This window comes from Leucopleurus acutus, assembly GCF_964270905.1.
Source record: "Leucopleurus acutus genome assembly, chromosome: 4".
Taxonomy (NCBI): Eukaryota; Metazoa; Chordata; class Mammalia; order Artiodactyla; family Delphinidae; genus Leucopleurus; species Leucopleurus acutus.
The window spans coordinates 149,758,154-149,775,374 of NC_139146.1; the positions used below are offsets into that span (position 1 = coordinate 149,758,154).

A 17,221-nucleotide genomic window follows, 5' to 3' on the forward strand; every position below is an offset into this window, starting at 1 on the left:
ATGTCTTTCATATTTGCAGACAGTGTTTATTAGATGTACAATTTTTTTTTTTTTTTTAAGGCGGGCCTCTCACTGTTGTGGCCTCTCCTGCTGCGGATCACAGGCTCCGGACGCGCAGGCTCAGAGGCCATGGGTCACGGGCCCAGCCGCTCCACGGCATGTGGGATCCTCCCGGACCGGGGCACGAACCCGCGTCCCCTGCATCGGCAGGCGGATTCTCAACCACTGCGCCACCAGGGAAGCCCCCTAGATGTACAGTTTTTTAAAAATATCTGTTAGCTTTTAACATTTAGTATATTTTTAAATGATAATTATTGTTCAGGAAATAATTCAGTAAAAAGCAAGCATTCTCACAGCAAGTTTAAGGATCAGGAAATGTTGATTCATTAAAAATGTTATCCTTGATTCATCATGTTATTGTTTATCCCAGCATTTGTCAACTTATTCTAACTAAAATCCGTCAACACTTTGTACTAAGAAGAACAGAAGGATCGAAGGGTGAGAGAACCTGGGATCTGAGCCTCTCAAAGGTCACTATCACTCTGTGACCGTGGGTGACATAAATCCTTTGTTGCTGTTGATGGCTACTTGAAGCGCTTCCTCCATTCTTTCCATAGTAGAATATTTAGGGAGGTCCAGAATATTATGACATGTCAGTGATATTGAGAAATCTCTTTCACTGAAAGTTTCAGGACAGCGAAATAGGATTCCCACCTTCCGTATGCTTTTTACATGCAGCCTTTCATTTCCTATAAGAAAAACTAAAAAGAAATAAACTTTGGTTAAGAGAGTTCATAGGAAGAGCAAAACTTAAAATGAAAAGGAAGAAATCAGTCACTTCACTCAACAAATATGTATTGGGTCCCCTTGTGCAAAGAGAACTACATGGGACCATGTGGAGTGAAAAAAAATCATGACATTTGGTCTTGGTCCTTGATCTAGTGAGTTCATGATCTAGTTGAGGGGAAATTATATACCTGAAAATATAACAGCAAGATACAAGGAAGTTTAGTTTAGCTCAGCTAGGAAGTATGAGGAGCTAACTCAAGGCAGGGAGAGAGGCTGGGGTGACAGGGAAGCTTCAGAGGTCACAGCTGGCTAGTCAGTTCTCAAGGAGATGAGCTGGGTGACCATTCTAGGCAAGGGGGAAAGCCCAAGAAAAAGCCAGGGGTAGGAAAATGTAAGTGAACTCACTGAACGTACAGCCAACAGAGCCACTGGACTGGGCTTCCCTGGTAGCGCAGTGGTTAAGAAACCACCTGCCAATGCAGAGGACACAGGTTCGAGCCCTGGTCAGGGAAGATCCCACATGCCACGGAACAACTAAGCCTGTGCACCACAACTACAGATCCTGCACTCTAGAGCCCACGAGCCACAACTACTGAGCCCGTGTGCCACAACTACTGAAGCCCATGTGCCTAGAGCCCATGCTCCACAACAAGAGAAGCCACCACAATGAGGAGCCCGTGCACTGCAACGAAGAGTAGCCCTTGCTCGCCACAACTAGAGAAAGCCCGCGCGCAGCAACGAAGACCCAACACAGCCAAAAATAAATAAATTAAATAAATAAATAAATAGAAAAGAACCACTGGACTGAAGCAAAAGTTTCCCATTAAGAGAGAAGATTGGGGTTTCCCTGGTGGCGCAGTGGTTGAGAGTCCGCCTGCCGATGTGGGGGACACAGGTTCGTGCCCCGGTCTGGGAAGATCCCACGTGCCGCGGAGCGACTGGGCCCGTGAGCCATGGCCGTTGGGCCTGCGCGTCCGGAGCCTGTGCTCCGCAACGAGAGAGGCCACAACAATAAGGGGCCCGTGTACCGCAAAAAACCAAAAAAACAAAAAAAAAACATTAAATCTAAACTATAATCTGGCTTTCATTAGTACTCACAGAAAATCGTATGCCAAGTACTTCTTTAATGTCATCAGCTTCATCATTTAGAACTTCTTATTTGGTTTAAAACATTATATTTATTATTCTTGTAAAATTTCAAAAGAAATAAATGGAAAAAGTTGTGGACAACTTAGAAATGTATAAAATGCCATGTAAATTTCTTCTTCTCCACCTACTCACTCCCTCTTCCCGGAATTAACCTCTATTTATGGTTTAATTGGTAGACCCACTGCTAACACAGACACTGCTGCCCGTGGTGGAAATTATAAGAAGGAGCCCCTTCCTCTAGACCAGTCATTCTCAACCAGGGGTGGTTTTGTCCCCCAGGGAACATCTGGCAAAATCTGGAGACATCTTTGGTTGTTACGACTGAAGGGAGTTTTGCTACTGGCATCTAGTGGGTAGCAACCCCATAGGCTGCTAAACATTCCTACGATGTCCAGGTCAGCGCTCCACAACAAAGAATTATCCAGCCCAAAATATCAGTATTGCCAAGGTTGAAAAACCCTGCTCTACACTGTCAGAGCACATGGTGTAAATCTAGCCAGTTTATTCTTCCGCTAACAGTACATGAGAAGAGAATACTTCCCCCCCATCTGCTGCCAACTCTACATTTTATAAGAAACTTTTAACAGTTGTCAATCTGTAAGCAGAAAAATATCTCATTTGCATTTGCATTTTCTTGATTACTAGAGAGGTTGAGCATATTTTCATTTTATTATTATATATACACACACATATAGCCATATCTATATCTATAGCCATATCTATATCTATAGCTATGTCTATGCATCAGAGATATTAATCCTTTGTCTGTCGTATGTGTTGCCAGTATTTTCCTCACAGGATATAGTTTGCCTTTTAACTTAGAACAAGCATTTTTCAAACCTTAAAAAATAAAGTTGATGACATGCTGATTTATTCAAATAAATGAAATGATTAACTAGGATTTATTTAAAACAAATATAGCATGCATGATTCTCATTAAGAATATCATGTACTATCCAAAGCAACTGTTTCCATCTGGATAAATTCAAGAGACCAGGCCAGAGCTCCGTTTATTGTGCTGGTTGATAATTAAGGGGCATTTGGCTTTTCTCCATTTCTAAATGTTTACTTGATTACAAGTCATGCCAAAATTCAAATTCATCTAAAGAGTGTGCACAATTATTGAAACTGAAGACCTTGTCTGTGTGTATAACATTATTTATATTTAAACTACTGAGACTGACTCCATATATAGTCCTAGAAAAGCAATTATATTTACTTACTTCCCCAAAAGAGGACTGAGTTCTTCTAAATCTTCTAATGGTGGCTCTTGGTCCAGAAGTTTCTTAAACAGACCCAGTGGGAAAGGGAGGTTGACAACGTTAAAATTGTACAATAGAGTCCACACAGCATCCCAAAGAGGAAATATCTCTTCTTCTCAAATTTAGGGGGGAAAAGGAGAAGGAAAAAAATCCTTAATGTATTATAAATAATCAATAATCCAAAGGGATAATTAGATTAGTAAAAAAAAGGTTTGCTTCCCTTTTCTAAAAGTCAGAAATTAGAAACAAAATGGGCTTCAGGAAAATCAAAATTTGAGGTTCTTACACAGGCTATAATACAAAGTAAATTCCTTCCATAAGTTAAAATACAAATTTTAACAGTTCAGGACACTGAATAAATGAATTTGCATTTTGTGACTAATAGCACATCTGGAATATGAAAAAACATGCTCAGATAGCCTTATAAACCAAGGTTTTCACTATTTAATTTTACAGTCTTTGTCTTCAAATTCATGTACAAAAATGACACCAGGAAGAAAGGGTACACTTTATCTACACCTGCAGTGGGCACCGGGCATGTCAGGTGTGTGTCAGAGGAGTGTTCCCCTGTGATGCAGCCTCGACCTAGACGTGCTTACAGGGATAAGCATATGGGTCAGGGAAGGTGACCGATGCCGTTGACTGTGAGGGTCTGTGGAAAGGAAGGAAAAAGTCCTGATGAAATCTCTTAAATTTGTATAGTGCCCTAAAGTTTTCATGGTGCTTCACACTTTGATATACCTTGTTTTAATCTCACAACAGCTCTGGAAAGCAGGCAGAACAGAAATTATGACAGCTGTTTTATAGGTGAGGAAACTGAAAACTCAGGCTAAATTACACAGCCATCAGCACTCAAGACTAGAACTCTGGGCTTCTAATCCCACATGACTGCTTCCTTCCCTATCCTACCATGTTTCCCAACAACTATTACACTTAAAATCAGCAGCCTATAATTTCAAAAAATTGCTGAAGTTCCTGGTGTTTTAGTCTTATCGCTTCATCTACATATATAAAAAGTTTCAAGAGGAAAGAGACTGTGTTACACACTAACTTGAATCTTCTACAATATTTAATACAATGTGAGAACCTCAAGAAACAGTCAGCAAAAGCTTGTTGATTGATAAAAATCCTACCACTGGCACACCTTGGCCATTCCTATCTTTTAGAGGTTCATTCTTTCTCAGAAAGATACAAAACACGGCTTCCCTGGTGGCGCAGTGGTTGAGAGTCCACCTGCCGATGCAGGGGATACGGGTTCGTGCCCCGGTCCGGGAAGATCCCACATGCCGCGGAGCGGCTGGGCCCGTGAGCCATGGCCGCTGAGCCTGCGCGTCTGGAGCCTGTGCTTCGCCACAGGAGAGGCCACAGCAGTGAGAGGCCCGCGTACCGCAAAAAAAAAAAAAAAAAAAAAAATACATGTTCTGATCTGGGCCTGAGATTCTGCTTTTCTAACAGCTCCAGGTAACGCTGGAGTTCTGCGCTGTGCAGAGTGTTTTGAGTAGCAAGGCTTTATGTGACCTAATTTCACATTAGTATATGTTGTGTTCCTGTTACAGTATATGGTATATTTTTCTGTTCTGAAAAACCATAAGAAAACAAATAAAAAACTTACATTGACAGGAAACCGCACGTAGGAACCCTCTTCAGGATATATGAACATCCCATATTCTTTCTTGGTCACATCTTCAAACATACGGTGGAAGAACTCGGACTTCACCCCTTCTCCCACAGAACGAATTCCTTTAATAAATTCAACCTGAGGAAAGAGAACACAGTCCCAGGTCCAGATTTAAAATATAATGCCTTGACCTTTACGGAAAAGTTTCAAACCTGCCATCACCAGGATTCCCAGAATCTGCTCTCCTTACCTGACTGTACTCTGCTCTCCCTCAATCTGCTTCTGAGCAGCAGATGCCATGAACCTATTTACTGTCAGATTACTGTATAGTGAGTGCATGGGTCCCTTCCACGGCTACGTGAACCAAGTGAAGCGGGATTCCGGCGAGGCTCAGCATTCTCCGGTTATGTTGACCAGTGTCTTGAACCAAATTTTGATGTGCTTCAAACCCCTGGGCCACTAAGTTCCTCAATTCTTCTATCTTGTTTATCTTCCTCTCATCATTCAGGCTTTAAAACTTGGGCTCCAGTCAACAATTATTTGGTTTCTCCTGCCTCTCGCCTCATGAGGACTTCAGATAAACAGCCCTCCCCATCAGCCTGGGCATGGCACCTTTGTGGGAACCTTCAGAGCTGGCTGCCCAGAATGCTCTTGTGGGCGTCAATAAGAACAAGTCCCTCGTTTCTAAAGTCTGCCTCTGGGCTTTGTAGTTGAGTGCTGTCCTGGGTTTCCTACTACCTCTCTAACTACTCCTTCCATCCTTCCCTTTCTGTCTGTTTCTTTTTATCTTTTTAATACAAGTCTCAGCAAGCTTCACTGAGAGTTCTCTTTCTCTCCTGTTTGCCTAGAAGATCTTACTTACTGGCACTGCGATCAAGCAACTCCTCGGCCACTGGCCGCCATCTCCAAGGCTCTGCCTCGCATGCCACCCAGAGATCCCAAAATAAAGTAAACTTGCTTCTGATTTTCCTACTTCTGCTCATTTCCACTAGCAAGTCCGCCTTTGCCACGGTCAGGACCTGCTCATAAAGGGCCTTGACAACCTTGCCTTGTTCAGAGGCTATAGTGTGATTGGATTTGTCTTGAAGTTTGCCTTCTTACCTCTTTGTCATCTCCTGCAGGCAGAATCATTTTCTATTGATTTCCTCATAAGGAAGATTTGAAGGAAACTAGGTACAGAGGGAGACAACAACTAGAGAGTCTGGCTTATAAAATAGTTTCTGTGTTTTCCATTAGAGTCCCCTGCTGGGGAGCATACCTCTCCTCTCTGAGGCCCACCCTCAGGTTCTGACTTCTCTGAGAACTTAACTCTTCCCCTCATGGCTGATATTAGGAAAAGTCCCTCCCTTCTAGACAGATGCCAGCCCTCACCTACAAAGTTAGTCATTATTCTGTGGGCAAACAATCTGAGGTACCGCACAGTGAAAACCCTACAGATGCCCACAAAGGGTGAAGTGAAGGATGCCGAGAACTGGAACCAATATACTGGAAAGTCTACGACTAAAACTAGAGCCAAAAGGTAGGATAAGTACCTGTTGCACCTGCTGCTTGCTGATTGCAGTCACAGCCCCAGTTCTTCACCCCTCCTTGACCCAGGTCTCGTGTGTGTGACTCTGCAGTTCCCCTCATTAAAGAGGCTGAGTATATCTTGCCAGCCCTTGACCTGAGTTCAGCCTTGTGACTTGCTTTGACTAAAGCAATGTTTGTCATGTGACTGGGCTTCCTGTCTTGTACCTCTGACAATGCTGTGAGAACATGTCTGCGGGTCCCAGGAAGAAGATGGAAGACGTAGGAACCAGGGCCCCGGGCCAAACTGCCGCAGCCGGGCCTAGCCTAGATCAGCAAATCCGTAGCTAACTCGCAGACATGTACACAAGTATAGACAAAACCTGCAAAGCCACCCAGATGAGCTCAACTTAGATTAGCAGACCCTCAGCTGAATCGCAGATCTATACAATTATTATTTTAAGTCACTGTGCTTGGGATGGTTCATTAAGCAGCATTTCTGTAGCCATAGGTAACTAATAGTTAACTCATAACCCCAGTGTTCGGTTAAACACCCCATAGCTTTTCTCTGAAGGGGAAGCAAGGAATCCTGGAAACCATTAGGCTGATAACTCTAGTTGCAAACACAGGCTCTTCCTGTGCTACGTTGTATAAACGTTTCCCTCCCACATTGGTAAAAATACCCAAGGAGGCTTTTTACTGCATCACTAATATTTTCCGGAGGTCAGTGACTTCAGCTTGGCTCAACTGACGCAGAGCATCTTCAACTAGGTGACTCTGTCTGACTCCAAGCGTAAATGGAGGGGATTCCTCCTTTCCTCGCAGAATTATTTGCCCAAAATCCATGCAGTCTATCCCTTCTGATTCCTAGAAAAAGAAATATTTTAGGAATCCTCATAGGAATACTAGGAATTGTTTACTATTTCAAATAAACATAGTTTATATAGCACACATTTATGCCTACCATTGCTATATACACTCATATTGTAATTATTTAAGGAAAAGAACATCGTATCTATATTATGGGAGATAAAGAGATGGCAGGATCTGTGGCATCTAGGAATTGTATATAGGGGATTACTCACCATGGATGTACAGCTAAGTAGTCTCAGATCACTTATCATAGGAAACATAATCCTTACAGGCAACAGTGGTATTAAACATGCTGAAGCATTCATCCGGTGTCATCCACTTCGCAGTCTTGCCACCATAATCCTCAAAAATATAAGGGCAGTGGAGGAGCTCAGACGTGTCAGCTGTAGCAAGAAGACTAGAGGAAAGGCTTTCCCAGAGAAAATCCACTCCTCTACTTCAAATACCTGGGATCCATCTACTGAATTTGCATGGGAACTCCCTAAAAAGATGTCACTGGTGGCCTCATTTTGTAGCTAGCATTCTTCTTGGCCACGCAATACAGTTCTTCCATGTAGCTTTTCTGAATTCTCAACATTTCCTTACCAATTTAGTCCCATAATCTTGCTTCTGCTGAACTCCCTTGGATTAGAAATCAGGTGCTGGACTTGCTGTCCTTGCTTTGACCTCGACACTCCTCTAGGACTTCTGCTTTATCCCAAGGACAGTAAAGGAGTATTTAGTATTTATAAACCAATGCAACCCTCTTGGGGCCTGTCCTGCAATAGTGACAGCAAGACAGGTGGATAACAGCTGTGCTATCCCAGGTTTCCAGGCTGAGTGTGGTTGCCCATATAAGCCCTCTACCAGCATCTGAGACAAGTGTGCCTGTGGCTCTAGGCTTGGGAAAGCCCTGCCCCAGACCTCTGCCACCACTAAGTACCAGGAATGTGATATATGATGCTCCTAGATTCTTCTGCTTGTTCCTTAAGATGTTTGTTGTAAAGAAATTCCAGGTTTGCAGGGAAATGCAAAAGTGCCATTTCTGGTCCTTCCTGGTGGTAGGTCTTCTCTTCCTTTGGTCCAGGAGTCTGCAGCTCTGGGATGCGTCGTGATTCTGACTGCCGAGCAACGTGTCCTGTGGCTCTGAGTGACAGGGAGTGTCCAGCAAAGCCCTCCACTGACTATAGCAGGGAGAGGTGTATGTGGCCTGTTGTAGGCCCCCCTTCTGTCACCTAGCCAAGAACTGGACTGGAAACCTGCAGCTTAACCTATTTTCCAGTTCCTCTACTCCCATTCTCCATGTACTGGTTTCCCCTCTCTACATTTATGCATTTGAATTGGTAATACAGTTCGGAGCTTACAATTTTGACTACATCCATCATCTCTCCCTTGGAAGACAGGATTCTGTCGTATGCTTTCTAACTTCACCCTTGACAATGACAACCAGAGTTTTCTTGTCCTCAAATCTTCCCTAATGCTTCATAATATGCAACCTGCCTGGGTCCACTGTCCACTCAACCCTCATTAACACAGTAGATGTCCACTCAACCCTCATTAACACAGTAGATGTCCACTCAACCCTCATTAACACAGTAGATAGGTTAGATAGAGCGCTGCAGCAGAAGAAAGTACCAAGTAGGGAAGGACTTGTTTAAAGGACACTTACGGGGCAGTTAGGCTTCTCAAGGAAAGACAATCTATTTTCTCTCATTACCAGGGATGTTAGGAAAATTTTTAAAAGGGGTAGCTGGGAAACAAAAGAGGAGATGATTCAGTCAAATCTCCTTGTAAACATGCTGATGACAGACACTAATAACCTCAACTAAAGGAAGAGTCCTCATCTACAGAACGCTTTTAGCAGGATGGACCTTGCCCATCTAGGTTGCTTATTATAAAGGAACATGGAATTTATAGATTTATGGGGCATGGCTCACTGGAAAATGTCATGTAAGCTATATAATTAATAGGGTAAATAAAGGAAACGTTTGATAACTGAAATGGCTCATTTTGTGCATGGGATGTCCCAGACCTCTCCATGGCTCACCATGTGAGTCTTTAAAGTACAAATATCATAGATAAACAGATACAAACCTTTCCTGAGGAATGGCCTAGAAAACAAGCCTCAGCAATAAAGAAAATGTTTGGGAAATCTTCAGCATAATGTCTGGGGGTAGGGGCTGGGATGAGGATTATAGATACATAACTAAAAGCTCAGGCTGACGGCGATAAGAGACACAAAACAGCACGCAAATGTTGTGTCGAACAATACAACTACGAGAGAAGCAGCAGAAGGGAGAGTAAGTGGGAAGCAGAATACACTCACTGAATAAAGAAGATGTGGCACATACATACAATGGAATATTACTCAGCCATAAAAAGAAACGAAACTGAGCTACCTGTAATGAGGTGGATGGACCTAGAGTCTGTCGTACAGAGTGAAGTAAGTCAGAAAGAGAAAGACAAATACCGTATGCTAACACATATATACGGACTTTAAGAAAAAAAAATGTCATGAAGAACCTAGGGGTAAGACAGGAATAAAGACACAGACCTACTACAGAACGGACTTGAGGATATGGGGAGGGGGAAGGGTAAGCTGGGACAAAGCGAGAGAGAGGCATGGACATATATACACTACCAAATGTAAGGTAGATAGCTAGTGGGAAGCAGCCGCATAGCACAGGGAGATCAGCTCAGTGCTTTGTGACCACCTAGAGGGGTGGGATAGGGAGGGTGGGAGGGAGATGCAAGAGGGAAGAGATATGGGGACATATGTATATGTATAACTGATTCACTTTGTTATAAAGCAGAAACTAACACACCATTGTAAAGCAATTATACTCCAATAAAGATGTAAAACAAACAAAAGAATAAACTCACTGAATGACTCACAGGCACTATCCGGGAAGAAAAGATACCACTTGCGGCTTACAAATCAAGTTCCAAGACTCTTAAGCAAATATGAAAATCGAAAGACTAACACTAAGAACAGAGTAGTAACTAAAACTAGATTGAGGAAGAGAATGAAGGGAGTGGGAAAGAACAGTTACTAGATAATTTCAGTATTCCTCATAGTAGAAGAACAATGAATATTAGCTAAAGAGTATGAGGATTCAGGGACTTTCCCGGTGGTCCAGCAGTTAAGAATCCACCTTCCAATGCCGGGGACGCGGGTTTGAGCCCTCTTCGGGGAACTGGGATTCCCACATGCCGCGGGGCATCTAAGCCTGCGTGCTGCAACTACTGAGCCCATGCACCACAACTAGAGAGCCCACGTCCTGCAACTACAGAGCCCACGCACTCTGGAGCCCGCGCCACAACTACAGAGCCCACCTGCTCTGCAGCCTGCACGCCACAACTTGAGAGAAGCCCGCAGGCCACAACTAGACAGAAGCCCACGCGCTGCAACGAAGAGCCCACATGCCGCAACTAAGACCTGACGCGGCCATAACTAAACAAATAAATAAAAAGAGTATAGGATTCAGGCATTATGTAATAATAAGAAACATAATTAAAATTAAACTGAAATGTCATGATTAAGCCATCACATCTGGAAAAGATCACAAAGCTTAGCAACACTGCATCGGTGAGAGTGTGTGAAAGAGGCTTTTCATACGTTGCTGGTGGCAACATAAGTTGGTACAACCACTACATACAGTCATTTGGCAACATTTAATTATTAAAGGAAAAAGATTAAGCATCATTCTACCTTCATATATGACTGATACTTTTCAGGGTAACTAAATGGCCCTGATTGACAAGGAAAAGTTCTTTACAGAATTCCAGTTAATAATTTTGGAAGGAATGATAAGATCAGAAATATCACCATTTTTCAAACTTTAACAATGCAATGGATGAAATTATTCATTAAAGGTTGGTGGAATGCATGTATCTTTTCAAATTCAACTATATTCACAGAAGTGGAATTTCTGGGTCATATGGCAATCTCCCAATTCATCCCATCCCCACCTTTCTCCCTTGGTATCCATATGTTTGTTCTCTACCTCTGTGTCTTTTTTTTGCTTTGTAAATAAGATCGTCTATACCACTTTTTTCAGATTCCACATATATGCATTAATATACGATATTTCTTTTTCTCTTTCTCACTTACTTCACTCTGTATGACAGTCTCTAGGTCCATCCATGTCTCTACAAATGACCCAATTTCAGTCCTTTTTATGGCTGAGTAATACTCCATTGTACATATGTACCACATCTTCTTCATCCATTCCTCTGTTGATGGACATTTACGTTGCTTCCATGCCCTGGCTACTGTGAATAGTGCTGCAATGAACACTGGGGTGCATGTGTCTTTTTGAATTCTGGTTTTCTCTGGATATATGCCCAGTAGTGGGACTGCTGGGTCATATGGTAGTTCTATTTTTAGTTTTTTAAGGAATCTCCATACTGTTCTCCATAGTGGCTGTATCAATTTACACTCCCACCAACAACGCATGAGGGTTCCCTTTTCTCCACAGCCTCTCCAGCATTTACTGTTTGTAGATTTTTTTGATTATGGTCATTCTGACTGGTGTGAGATGATACCTCATTGTAGTTTTGATTTGCATTTCTCTAATAATTAGTGACATTGAGCAGCTTTTCATGTGTTTGTCAGCCATCTGTAGGTCTTCTTTGGAGAAATGTCTATTTAGGTCTTCCACCCATTTTTTGATTGGGTTTTCTTTTTTTTGATATTGAGCTGCATGAGCTGTTTGTGTATTTTGGAGATTAATCCTTTGTCAGTTGTTTTGTTTGCAAATATTTTCTCCCATTCTGAGGGCTGTCTTTTCATCTTGTTTATGGTTTCCTTTGCTGTGCAAAAGCTTTTAAGTTTAATTAGGTCCCATTTATTTATTTTTGTTTTTATTCTCATTACTCTAGGAGGTGGTCAAAAAATATCTTGCTGTGATTTATGTCAAAGAGTGTTCTTCCTATGTTTTCCTCTAAGAGTTTTATAGTGTCTGGCCTTACATTTAGGTCTTTAATTCACTTTGCGTTTATTTTTGTGTATGGTGTTAGGGAGTGTTCTAATTTCATTCTTTTACATATAGTTGTCCAGTTTTCCCAGCACTACTTATTAAAGAGACTGTCTTTTCTCCATTGTATACTCTTGCCTCCTTTGTCATAAATTAACTGACCATAAGTGTGTGAGTTTATTTCTGAGCTCTCTATTTGGTTCCATTGATCTATGTGTCTGTTTTTGTGCCAGTACCATACTGGTTTGATTACTGTAGCTTTGTAGAATAGTCTGAAGTCAGGAAGCATGATTCCTCCAGCTCTGTTCTTCTTTCTCAAGATTGTTTGGGCTATTAGGGGTCTTTTGTGTTTCCATACAAATTTTAAAATTACTTGTTTTAGTTCTGTGGAAAATGCCATTGGTATTTTGATAAGGGTTGCATTAAATCTGTAGATTGCCTTGGTTAGTATGGTCATTTTAACAATATTGATTTTCTTCCAATCCAAGAACACAGTGTATCTTTCCATCTGTTTGTGACATCTTTGATTTCTTTCATCAACGTCTTACACTTTTCAGAGTATAGGTATTTTGCTTCCTTAGGTAGGTTTATTCCTAGCTTTTTATTCTTTTTGATGTAAAGGGGATTGTTCCCTTAATTTCTCTTTCTGATAGCTCATTGTTAGTGTATAAAAATGCAACAGATTACTGTATATTAATTTTGTATCCTGCAACCTTACTGAATTCATTGATGAGCTCTAATAGTTTTTTGGTGGCATCTTTAGGATTTTCTACGTATAGCATCATGTCATGCGCAAACAGTGACAGTTTTACTTATTCCTTTCCAAAGGAATTTGGATTCCTTTTATTTCTTTTTCTTCTCTGATGGCTGCTGCTGGGACTTCCAAAATGATATTGAATAAAAGTAGTGAGAGTGGGCATCCTTGCCTTGTTCCTGTTCTTAAAGAGAATGCATTCAGCTTTTCACCACTGGGTATGATGTTAGCTGTCGGTTTTTCATATATGGCCTTTATTAAGTTGAGGTGGGTTCCCTCTATGCCCACTTTCTGGAGAGTTTTTATGATAAATGGATGTCGAATTTTATCAAAAGCTCTTTCTGCATCTATTGAGATGACCAGATGGCTTTTATTCTTCAATTTGTTAATGTGGTATATCACACTGATTAATTTGTGTATACTGAAAAATCCTTGCATCCCTGGGATAAATCCCACTTGATCGTGGTGTATGATTCTTTTAATATATTGTTGGATTTGGTTTGCTAGTATTTTGTTGAGGATTTTTGCATGTATGTTCATCAGTGATATTGGCCTGTAATTTTCTTTTTTTTGTGGTATCTTTGTCTGGTTTTGGTATCAAGGTGATGATGGCTTCATAGAATAAGTTCAGAAGTGTTCCTTACTCTGCAATTTTTTGGAGTAGTTTGAGAAGAACAGGTGTTAACTCTTCTCATAGCAGCATTATTTACAATTGCCAATATATGAAAGCAACCTGTGTCCATCAATGGATGAATGGATAAGAAAGATGTGGTATATATATACAAAGGAATACTACTGAGCCATAAAAAAGAATGAAATCTTGCCATTTGCAGCAACATGGATGGACTTGGAGGGCATTATGCTAAGTGAAGGAAGTCAGACAGAGAAAGACAAATACTGAATGATAGCACTTATATATGGAATCTAAAAAATACAACAAACTAGTTAATAAAACAGAAAAGAAGCAGACTCACAGATAGAGAGAACAAACTAGTGGTTACCAGTGGGGAGAGGGAAGCAGGGAGGGGTAATATAGCGGTAGGGGAGTAAAGGGCACAAATCATTAGATATAAAATAAGCTACAAGCATATACTGTACAACATGGGGAATATAGCCAATAGCTTATAAGAACTATAAATAAAGTATAACCTTTAAAAATTGTGAATCATTATATTGTATGCCTGTAACTTAAATAATATTGTACACCAACTGTGATTTAATTATTTATAAAAAGGTTGATGGGAAATATTACAGTGGAAGAATGTGTTCACTACCTGAACCCACTGATTAATCTCAGCACGAACAAAAGTGAAGCAACCAGAAACAATGTACTGAAGTATGGCGAGGTGAAAAGAAATTGGGCCTGGGATTTGCTTTAAAATATTATACTTTAGCAAAAATAGTAACAATTACAAAAATAACAAAAATGATAAATGAAGAAAGTATGGCAAAATGTTAACGATGGCTGAAAATTTGTGCTGTGGTTTAATACAGCATTATCTATATTTTGTATATGTTTGAACATTTTACATAATAAAAAAGTAAGACATACATACCAGCATTTTTATATGGGAATCAGCTTGCAATAATTTTTTTTTTTTTTTTTTTTTTTTTTTGGTACGCGGGCCCCTCACTGCTGTGGCCTCACCCGCTGCAGAGCACAGGCTCCGGACGCGCAGGCTCAGCGGCCATGGCTCACGGGCCCAGCCGCTCCGTGACATGTGGGATCCTCCCAGACCGGGGCACGAACCCGTGTCCCCTGCATCGGCAGGCGGACTCTCAATCACTGCGCCACCAGGGAAGCCCAGCTTGCAATAATTTAATTTTGGAGAGCAAATTAAAGACAAATGGAGGGCTTCCCTGGTGGCGCAGTGGTTGAGAGTCCACCTGCTGATGCAGGGGACATGGGTTCGTGCCCCGGTCCAGGAAGATCCCACATGCTGCAGAGCGGCTGGGCCCGTGAGCCATGGCTGCTGAGCCTGCCTGTCTGGAGCCTGTGCTCCGCAACGTGAGAGGCCACAACAGTGAAAGGCCCACACACCGCCAAAAACAAAAAACAAAAAACAAAAGCAAAAACAAAAAAAACACAAAAGACAAATGGAAAATCACTGAAAATAATGGGACTGAGGTTTTCTGTAGGTAGCTAATAATTAAAAAGAGATAACAGTTTTGATAATCAAAAGAAAAGGAAAACTTCATGCATTCCTTTACCTCACCACCTTAAATTATTTACTTCCACACTTTTAGAATTTGTAAGAATCTATATTAACTAGAAACAAATTTCTAGGAAAATGCATTTGTTTTGTGACTGAAAGGTGTTTAAGTTTTCCATGATCATCTACTTTAGCAAATTCAGCACTGCAATGAGGAAATTTTCAAATATTAATTTATCAAAAAAGATACCTACCTAGCTACTAATGTGTTCCCCCTTTAAAGTATGAAAAACTTCAGAAAGTAAAAATGATATTCTTACCAGGTTTTTATCCCTACAGATCACCCTTCTTCCTCTTCATAAAAGTTCAACAAAATGGATAGTTCATTTATGTTGAAAGTATTTCTGGTAGTTGACAATTAGCTTTGTTTACCTTAAAGAGAATATGACCTGTGATTTTCATTTTCTATCAATAAGTGATTTCATCTATTTTTATATATGGCTAGCATATAGATAATTAGAATAGAGCTCTATAAACCCAATGCATTGGTCAATGATGAAATAGAGTTCTAGAAAACTTCCATGTTTTGATCCATAATTTCTCCAATTTTTACAAATATTGTAAAAGATGTAAAACATTGCCAGTGGAGATTAGTAAACCAATTCCCAGGGCACAGGTTCACTAGAAACAATTTCTAGATATTGAGGATAAAAGCACAAAACAATCTAAGGTACTTTTGACAAATTCATCCCTTTCTCTATGAATTAATGAATATTAATTTAGCACACACTATTTATCAGTCATGAGACAAAACATATGCTAACAGTTGTCCTGGTTTATACATCGCTTACTGTCTAGAAGAGTAGTCAGCAAACTCTTAAATTCAGATAGTAAATATTTTGAGCTTGGGATCATACAGTTTCTGGTGCAACTATTCAACCCTGCCATTTTGTAGCACGAAACACCCTTAGACAATAAGTAAATAAGTGAGTACGGATGTGCCTCAATAAAATTTTCTTTATAAAAACAGGAGGCAGGCTTCCCTGGTGGCGCAGTAGTTGAGAGTCCGCCTGCCAATGCAGGGGACGTGGGTTCGTGCCCCAGTCCGGGAAGATCCCACATGCCGCGGAGCGGCTGGGCCCGTGAGCCATAGCCACTGAGCCTGCGCGTCTGGAGCCTGTGCTCCACAACGGGAGAGGCCACAACAGTGAGAGACCCGCGTACAGAAAAAGAAAAACAAACAAACAGGAGGCTGCCCATGGGCATAGATTGCCAACCCATGATCTAGTAGGTAAAAACAAGTAATCAGGCACCTAGGATACAGTTTTGATTGGAGAAGGACTTAAGGCACTCAAGAAGGCTTACCAGAAGAAGCAATGCTAGAAAATCAATGTTATAAATAAGCCTCCATCACATCCAATTAATCCAGATTAATCCAAGAGATAGAAGGCAGGAAATAAGAAATCTACAAATGTAAATTAAGGAAATAAAAAGCAGATATATAGGAGAGAAGATCAACAAATTAAAAGGTTGGGTCTCACAAAAAACCTTCCTGGTAAGACTGAACCAAAAAAAAAAAAAGATATATATAACTAATATCAAGAATGGAAAACATGATGAAACTACAAATTGTAATGTCCACTTTTTCTAAACAAAAGGAGTCCATTACCAAACATCTTTTTAAGTCTTCATAAAGTTTCTTACTTTTTAAATCTCCAATTATTTTATCAAACATTTCCCTTTTACTTTTAAAAATATTTGACTCCTCAGGATTCTTATTTGTCTTCTTAAAACTCTAACTGGCCATTCACAAAAGCATCAAAAACAATGAAATACTTAGGAAAAAATTTAACCAAGGAGGTGAAAGATCTGTACACTGAAAGCTATAAGATTATGATGAAAGAAATTGAAGAAAACACAAATAAATGAAAAGATATCCAATGTTCATGGATTGGGAGAGCATTGTTAAAATGTCCATACTACCTAAAGCCATCTATAAACACAATGCAATCTCTCTCACAATTCTAATGGCATTTTTCACAAAATAGAAAAAAACAATCCTAAAATCTGTATGAGACCACAAAAGACCCTGAATAAACAAATCAATCCTGAAAAGAAGAACAAAGCTGGAAGTATCACATGTCCTGATTTACAGCTAT

General features: G+C 40.7%; 1 pseudogene across 1 annotated transcript in view; it reads right to left on the bottom strand.

Moving 5' to 3' along the window:
- Positions 1–226: 226 nt before the first annotated feature.
- The window catches only part of LOC309961166 (putative E3 ubiquitin-protein ligase HERC6), a 52,460-nt pseudogene continuing 35,465 nt past the window's right edge, over positions 227–17,221 (bottom strand). Inside the window, exons 11-15 of the transcript XR_014327193.1 lie at positions 15,383–15,494; positions 7,033–7,191; positions 4,813–4,956; positions 3,162–3,327; positions 227–739 (exon numbers count right to left, since the gene is read on the bottom strand). The product of XR_014327193.1 is annotated as a putative E3 ubiquitin-protein ligase HERC6 (transcript). The remainder of the gene's footprint in view (positions 740–3,161; positions 3,328–4,812; positions 4,957–7,032; positions 7,192–15,382; positions 15,495–17,221) is intronic.